Raw genomic sequence first — 9,292 nt, 5'->3', positions numbered from 1 at the left:
TATGATATATAATAGTTTTGGGGTTTTTTTTCACATTTTGTGAAAAACACTGATTCTCTGTCTGGCAGAGAGTTAAATAAGAAGTTTGATGCTGCTCTCTTATCTGTTTGGTGAATATAAGGCTGCAGCCAGCATCCAGTTAGCTTAGCTTAGCATAAAGACTGGAAACAGGGAAATCTGACTACCAGAACCTCTAAAGCAGCCAGCACATCTTATTTATTCTGCATAAGAACCTTACAGTGAGTCCTGATGTTTTACGGGGCGGTTATGAGCACAACTGTTTGTTTTTGTTTGTTTTTTTGGCTCTGAGCAGTTGCCAAACAACCAGCAGAGACTCAGGAAGTAGATGGTCGTGGCCAAGAAACAGTTCGGCACACAACCACCTGTAGATGACCGAATTGTTGTTTACACACTTCAGTTTTTGCATGTCATAATTAGTGAGCTTTAAAGGGGATTTTTTACATATTTTGTCAGAGCAAGGCTAGATGTTGCCCCCTGATTCCAGGCTTTATGCTAAGTTAGGCTAAATGGCTGCTGCTGCTGCTGCTGCTGCTGCTGCTGCTGCTGTAGCTTCATAGTTAATGTATGGGGGTGCTATTAATTCTCTTCTACCTCTCCACCAGAAAGTGAATAAGCATGTTCCATCAAAATGTCATTTAAACTCCCTGAAATGTACAGTCCAAGGGCAGAAACCTGAACAGTATGTTACAGGAAGACAGAGAATGACTGGCTTCAGTGCATTCAAACCCATGACCCAAACATTACACATTACAGACCACTAACCCAGGAGGCCCCACTGCCACTTATTTAATACTTCAGTTAAATGAAAAGATGTACTCTCGTAGCTTCACCATAGAAGTTTCTTTTCCCATTTCAAGAATCACAGCTGTAGGGGGTTATTTTCAGATGTCATTGACAATTCACCTTGCCTTTCAAAAGCATTCTTGCTGCAGGCGATGCATTATGTGTGAGAGACCCAGATATGTGGGTCTGTGGGGGGGTCGTAATGCTTTTGGTGCTGGGAACATTAGCTGCTTGGAGGGGAAAAACTGTGGACCTGCCACAGCAGAGATATCCAGAATTGGCCTGCCAGCCTTGGCACATATCCCAGAAAATTATGACTCAACAGTAGCAACAATGTTTAAATGTCCGTCCAGTCTGCTCCCAGGTGAGCCAGCACACAAGATGCCCATTACTATGTTTACAGTGCTTGTGGCCTCTTTTGTTATTTTTAGCAGTTTTCAAAGCAAAGCATAAGAAGGAAAGTCACACGCATTTGAATATAAACAATGCTGCCACGAAAAACAGGACAAACAAAACGTTTATGACTCACAATTTAGAGCTGAGTGATAATAAACTCATGTTTAACTGTTTCATGAATGTTTAGAATCCAAAAATGATGTTATACTTGTAGAATGATGTAAAAATAATTCAATAATAAGAAACAACAGGAACATTAACAGTGATAATTTCTAATCTATAAATTGAGGTTTCCTTTGGCAGAACATTTCATATTTCCTCGCCTTCTGCTAGTTTTCCTGTGGCGATAAAGTGACCTTGACTGGTGGCCGGTGAGAGTCTACCGTGTGAGAAGTGGAGACCTCAGTCTAGAGAAGTGAAGGGGACATCAGTGAGAGCTTTAGCTGCATGGGTCTCCTGTGCAATGTAATATGAAACACTATTCTTCGATCAGGCCTATTTTCAGCCCACACATTTTACTGGAGCAAAGCTGATCTCCCTGACATGCACTCTGGGAGAATTTGGCAGGAGTGTGCGTGCACACACACACACACACACACACACACACACACACACACACACACACACACACACACACACACACACACACACACAAACAGCAGACACTTGGCTGGGTTACTCAAATCAAACTGGAGCTAAATTTGACCTTTGAGGGAATGTCTCAGGTCTGCCCAGCCCATCCTCATCTGCAAACATGAAAGCATTCACTCGCACTGACTCACCATGAGCTCTGTATTGTGAATTCATGATGGTCTTTTGTCATTTGACAAATCTGGCAAATTGTCACTAACTTGGCAAATGTATGTTTTGTAAATCTTGAATGTACTTTCATTTGCTTGTTTTAATGAGCTGGTGATGCCGCCTCTATGTGTCAAAGCAACTGTTTGTGACACTATTTGACAACACGATCAAACTGCCCAATTTGTCTCAGGGCCAGCAGACTTATCCATTTACGACAACTTGTCCTGTTATTCGCCTGAGCTCCTGCCAGAGCTGTATTTCACCGCAGCTATGGACGGACATTTATTGCTGCTGTTGTCTTTCTCTCTGCAAATTTACTTTCCCCAAGTCGTACATCTCTCCACGCTTTTCCCTCTGTCCAGTATTTTCACGGCTTTATTGCTCAAGTCGTTTGGTGGAGTTGAGTTTAAACTGACGACTGTCGGCATCACGGCTATAAATTTATTTTTTATGGGACTTATTTTATGACAGCCTCATATATTTATTTGCCACCACTCTAAAGCAACACGTGCTAATTGAAAAAAAACTCATGGAGACTCTCTGATTTGATTGATTTTGAGTCCACTGACTGAAATATGAACACATAGATTACTAATTCACAACTCATTTTTATTCCTTAAAGTATGTGACATACAGTGACTTACTGAAGATCATGAATATTCTTCATAAAGACTGATGAACTTCCGAAAATGTTTGACTTTTGAGGATGACACTGAACTAAATTGTGCAAAGTCCTGCAGAATGGTTACAGCGCATGCATCCGCAACATAACCGGTTTAACTCGAGCAGATAGCCTTTGATATATATCTTAACCCCCTTTCTCACCATGTTTGCTGTTCAATAAAAATGAAAATGAAAATTTAAATGATTAATTGACAAGTTAACAGGAGACAACAGAAGAACTATGCTGATGATTTCAGTTTACATTTGTACCAAGGGCTCCTCAGAAGGCAGTGTTGCTAACTAGCTGCTAAGTCAACAGACTTTAAAGTATAGATGTGCAAAAGCAAATCCTCTTGCAATCTGCCAAATACCCCATAAACAAATAGCTGATTACAATGTGAGTGCGTTCTTTTGTGTCAAAGTCGGGGTGTGGTGGAAACACTAATGAACAACCACAAAGTAAATGCTATAGATGGGGAAAAAAAGGAAAAGGCTAATAAGCTTTTCGGCGACTGTACCCAGGGGGATTTCATATCAAGCCTTCAACTCTTATCTATTTATAACAAATGTCAAGCTTCTCCAGATGATAGCGCTCAGAAGTCTCGTCCGCTCCAGTGAAGTTTTTGCCAAATGACAGTGTTCCACCTCTCAAATTGTTCTGACATTTACATTCAGTGAGAGTCAAGTAGAGGCTAGTTTTCTCCCATAGGCCGTAATCACTGCTGCTGACTCTGAGGACTTAACTGCAGCCACACTGAGAGAGCAAAACACAGTATGAAAATGACGTGACTCGTGAGTAATCAAGTTACTCATTCGATTAAGAGTTCACCACGGTTTGCTTTAAAAAATTGCTTTGTGACTTTTAAAACTAAATCCAAAACATGCCTCCTATCGTAACTGTACCATTTGTAATAGTAAAGGGGTTTAGCACTGCAGCCATACTTTTCGTCCTAAAATCACATTTGTTTAATGTAAGCACTTGGAAAAACACAACATGCCTTTGCAAGTATGGTTTTTCTGCATTTCTTTAACATGTAGCAATATTTCTGACTACAATTTGTCTCAGATTAAAAATGCATGTGTAGACTGATGAACATGACAAAGGAAATGGACCACTTTTGCTATTAAGATAATTGGGCTGTTAGGAGAAAATGAGGAGAAATGAGGCTGCAGTTAGTGGAAAGGTTTACCAGTAACTGTTTGATGATAAGGTTGTTACTCCCGGATGTTTGCTGCAAGTAAAGAGTTGATTTCAAGTCATGCGTTTTCCTCCAGATTCCCTCCACCAGTGACTTTATTCTGTTCATTTGCTTCTTTGTTTGCAGGGTGCCTCAAGTTTCAATGGATTGAATGAGTTAAGGCCACTGACCAAGGAACAAGTTTAGTCCTTTATGTGAATCTATAAAACACAAATTTCCAGATTCAATATTTCAAGGTTAATAGTGGGTTTTTAATTTTGGCATTTCATTTTCCAGGTGGTTGCAAAATTCTTGTAGAACACACATTTTAACTCTAAGCAGTATCACCATTTTGCCTGCAGGTTACACCACAGCAACACGATGAATTCACATAGCAGTAACTCAGATGGAAAGCCGCACAGTTCATCCTTGAAGCCCTAATATGCCCTTCATGTTTAAACTCTGATGGGCCTTCAGGTAGTCGTGGTGGCTCCTTAATTTGATCGTGTAAAGCTTACATTGCTTCAGGTAGACACTCAAGAGGACGGCTGCTTTGTTTAGTGCAGATTCATGAGCTCTGGCTGTTTGTGCTTGATATAGTGAAGCAGCATTGTGTGCTGAGAGGACCCGAAGCACATCCCCCAGTTTATAAAAACCCCTCTGAAAAGTGCAGGTAACACTGACTTAACTACAAAAAGTACTTCAGTAAAACTTTTTATCCTTCCTGTTCACACTTCATAAAGATAATATATTGAAATGAGAGAAATTAAAGTGAATGTACATTTAAATACAGTTATCCTAATCAGGGTTACCTCATCCACCGTTAGTTTAATATAGTTGGACATTTCAGAACAGATAACGTCCCGCAGAATCATGATGGAGTCACTCCAACGACTCGCCTCCAGGGAGGGAGAGATTCACTGACTAATATTATCACACTCTTGTAGCTTCATACTAAGCTCTATATTTGGGCAGAGCTGATGGAGGGCATATGGACTGAAAAGATTTTAAAATTATCACTGTGTGGTACTGAAGCAACACTTCAGATATAATTTTAACCTCCCAGATTCAAAGGAGCCAACTGTGAAGCGATGTCTCATAGCGGCCTGACTGCCCCCCTGTACAGTATCTGTGACTAAACCCAAGCTGGTCCCTAGTTTCAAAGGATGAAGAGGTATAAAGGTGTAATCATTCCTTTAATCTTCTCATTTGTCTATGCAAAACAGCCCTTAGGTTGTTTTTGTGAATAATTACTCGAGGAAGGTCGGACCCTTAAAAGCCTCCTGAAAGAAATCCTCAGTATAACAGCAAGGTGTTTGTTTATGGTGGCACTCATGTGCTAAAAGCAGGATTATTTGTTGTTGTACCTCTCATCCATTTCCTGAAATGCAATTGGCTGTTCCTAGAAGTAAAGAAATCCGCTCGCTTCACCGCTGCTCGATCAAGCAGTTGATTTGTTGTGCAGACTGTGTAGTAGCACATCTTGGCTTGACGTGTCTGTTTGATCACTGGATGATACTTGAGTGCAGTTCTGTCGAGGTGGTCAGCGGAGAGAAACAGCACAGCTGGTCGTTTATGCTTCTACTTTTGGGGCAACAGTCCAAAGTTTATCTGATGTTCTCCTCCACGCAGCAGGTGATAATACATGACTGCATATCATGCTGATTTAAATAGCAAAATGAAAAATGTTTCTGGCCTCTTGCTGGCTCTTGTGGTTACAGTTTCTCTGATGTGTTTTGGAGCTAATAGGCTGCAGCTGCTTTTGGTTTCAGTCCTCACAAAATTCTGCATAAACAATGTTACTGTTTGCTGTAGCCTCTGTGTTGTGCGTCTGAGAAGGAAGATTATGTAGCTCGGGTTAAAACAAGGTACAGATAATGGCTACGTTCTACCTCCTTTGGCTGCCATGGAAAGATGCCTATGGATTTAAATTATACTGGAAAACCTAATTGTCCCATTTTATTGCACTAGATGGCAGTGTAACCCATCCATCCATTAGTCACGGAGTCAGTCCAAGCAGACACATAAACCACCATTTAAGCTTCAATTAAGGGATATTTAAGGGATAGATTTAACTTCACTTACAAGGCTGTAAATAATTCTTTAATGTAGTTTAATTTCATCACCCTCAGCTAAAATCCATCTACAAAATATTATCCATTTTGTTCAACAAATTTCCACATTTTGCCACATATTTTTTATCTATCTTAGTTATGTTTTTCTCATGAATGTAGGAAGTTGAAAGGTTCTGGTTAAAAAAACAATGAACACAATGACTCTTTTCCTCAGAGATGTCACTCTATTGTATGTCTTTATAATAGATTCTTCTTTATAATATAATAATATGAATAGTAGTAAATGTCCTTAGATAATGGTTCTAAGGGTAAGTCCTACCCACCCTATAGGAATCATCCACCATGGCTGGGTGGACAATATGCATTAATTAATTACAGGTAGGTCTTTGTGATATACCTGAAAATAGTATAAACCTGATCATTGTTAGACTGCTTCACAAATAGCAAGCATGAGCTCGCAGTGCCCCCCTCTGGTGGGACTCTCTCAGTGATAGTGTGCAAAATCCAGTTGTGTTTTAATCTAATTATGTCCAGCGAAACATGCTGTTCCATGTTCCTGACGCAGGTGAGTTTGCTTGACTGTTAGTGACAAGTCAGAATGCACAAAAATGTGCTGCCATTCGCCAGATCTTTTATTTTGCCTTTTAAGTACAGTCTAAATTTATGAGGAGGAGAACAAAGTTATTTTTTTGTTGATGTTGTAATCTGGAGTGAGGGTTAGTTCAACATCAAGAGGGCCTTTTTAGGGGCCTTGTTTTTCAAGTTGGAAACCATTAAGGATCCAAACATAGTTGTCACTAGTTAGGGGGCCCAAAGCCAGAGAGGGGGGCCCTCAGAGCAGTGTGCTCCTGTACAGTTTAACACAGTCATGGGTGTTTTTCAGGGGACCCACAGCAGCACTGTGGATTCAACCAGAGCAGAGGCTTTTCAAATACTGACCAACTTGATCAGATTATCCAATTACATCAAGTCTGTTGCTAAAGAATATTGTTTTATTCTGCCTGGGTTAAGAAGAAGTACTCTCCCAGGAACCCTTGGCCTTTGTAGCCCATGATGCATATGCCATGTGGGTGTGGGATCTGCAGTTTACTGCTTCAGGCCTGAGTAAATACTGCCGCCATTCCAGGCATTGCTGTGAATGGTGGAGGAAGGAAATATCTGTAATCAGGGTAACTTCACTTTTTCCCATAGTTGAAGTCAGGAAGTAAATCGGTTGTAGGGAGATGACAGTCGATGAATAGAGGGAGCAAATCTCACAAACCGAAAAAAGGGAGAGGTCTGAGGAAAGATTGTAGTTTCCAGTCTTGCTTGAAAAATGCAGCTCGCTGAAATGCATCACATGTGATTCTATATGCATCACCAACAGGAGATATTTTCACATTTGTCACATTTGCATGATGATCAGTGTGACTTTTATCTCCCTGTGTGCTGCCTTTAGTGTATAGGCTGCGTCATAACTTGAAAACAACACTGCACACTTAATATTTCTGGCATTTATAGAGCAGCTAATGCTTCCCTTGTGGTCTGCACTGTGGTCTTGCAGCCTGCTGAGACTGCCCGTCTCTCCTGAGGCCGAGGCCATGGTTACACTGTTATTGTTACCTGTTATTCCAATGAGCAAATGCTATTCCTGATCTTTTTCTGGGGACACAAAAATGGTTTGCATATCACTTGGCTGTGTTGATGGAGAGTATATTGCTGGAGCATTCAGGAAGAAAATGTTCAGAGTTAATATTTACGAAGCAGTAGAAAGCATCTGCATTTTGGATCATAGCTCCTGAAACTAAGGTTTACCCATGTCTCCAGAGTGTTTTCATTGCAAAACTGAGTCCAAATATCCCAAACTGAATACGGAAAGAGGTTGTCACTTTCCACTCAGGCATGGAAAAGTTATGTGGTGCCAAACATTGGCATCTCTCCTCTGTGTACCTCAGTGCATTAACAGTAATTTGCATTAATGAGTTTTTTCACACTAAACTCTGGCTTTCTGATGACATCATCACAGCAGTCGACACAAAGTAAGAAGTGTTCCCCTCGAGTCAGCAGAGCTGCTGTGACTGTATTACATTAAGTATAATATATCTTAACAGTCCACGAAGCAATCCAACTAATCTGATGTAAAAATCTATTTAAGCTACTTAAAATAGCTTTTAATAACTGCGTTTTAAGACTTAAAAAATGACATTCAAATAAGATAATTACTTATAAAAATGGATTCCCCATGGTGATTCAGAGAGGATGTGAGCGCTCAAGGCCTTTCGCAGCCTTCAATACAAAATTTAAGTGACTGTTGTTTTCTGGACGCTGCCACCCACAGATCGTGCCGTATCACTATCACTGTGTTTCAGGATCTACTATGATATGAGATAAAAACACAGAGACTCCGTCTGGCTCCCAGAACAACACCATGGGTTGCAGCATGCCAGTGAGCAAACAAGAGGTTATTTCTGTCTGTGGCTGACCCCTAACCTACCCCCTGCTGAGCATACTGATGCCTCAGTCCAACCAGGAGGAGAGAGGGGAGGGCTCGCGTTGTGTGCAACTGCTCCGAGGAACAGCCACTCGAGGGTGAATTAGACTTATGGGAAAGTTATGGCTGTTGAAATCAGGGAATGTTAGAGGGGAAGTGTGAAGAAGTCGCCCGCCCTTCGCTGTAGTTGTAACATTTTGTTTTCTTACATGCTGTCCAGATTGTTGGGACACCATTGTACCCCAGACACACTCAGAAGCGGAAAAGGTCTTTTTTCCCCCCTCCTCGTCCAGCTGCTTGTTCTGGCTATACGATCAGCTATTTTTAGCAGCGTAGTCTGCGCCTGCTTTATAGTGCTGAGTTGATCGGTGGTTAATGTGGTGCATGTTTTTCATGGCGAGGTTTTCTACTTCCCTTTTTGCCTCGTCCATTTTCCACTTCTATTCTTATAGCTGTGTACACTCAACACATTTTAAAATGTTTTCTTTTGCCTTTCCTTTTCGTGCACCTTCCCTAACCTACTTTAAAATGACTGTTATCTTGTGCTATTATCCCAGATGAACACCATGATGCTGCCTCTGTACAGACAGAGAAGACAGATGATCATAGTTGCATGTTCTTTGTCTTCTTGTGCACATTATACTTACTCCTTTGAGAAAATGAATGCATATCTCCTGTTATTGTAAAAATGACTGTAATTTCATTTTCAGTTGCTTTGTCATCCATGGTCACATATTTGTGTGAATACTTCTTAATTTGATGTTGAGAAGTTTGAGAAAGCACCGTTGTTGAGGAAGTCTTGCTGCTTCACAGAGGTTATGTTTCATTCTGTGTTGACAGTGGGGACATCTTGGGTTATATAGAACTTGCAGACAATTTTGTATTAGCGGGATATCTTAACATAA

Source organism: Chaetodon trifascialis, chromosome 15 (assembly GCF_039877785.1).
Source record: "Chaetodon trifascialis isolate fChaTrf1 chromosome 15, fChaTrf1.hap1, whole genome shotgun sequence".
NCBI classification, from domain to species: domain Eukaryota; kingdom Metazoa; phylum Chordata; class Actinopteri; order Chaetodontiformes; family Chaetodontidae; genus Chaetodon; species Chaetodon trifascialis.
This window is presented reverse-complemented; position numbering follows the sequence as displayed.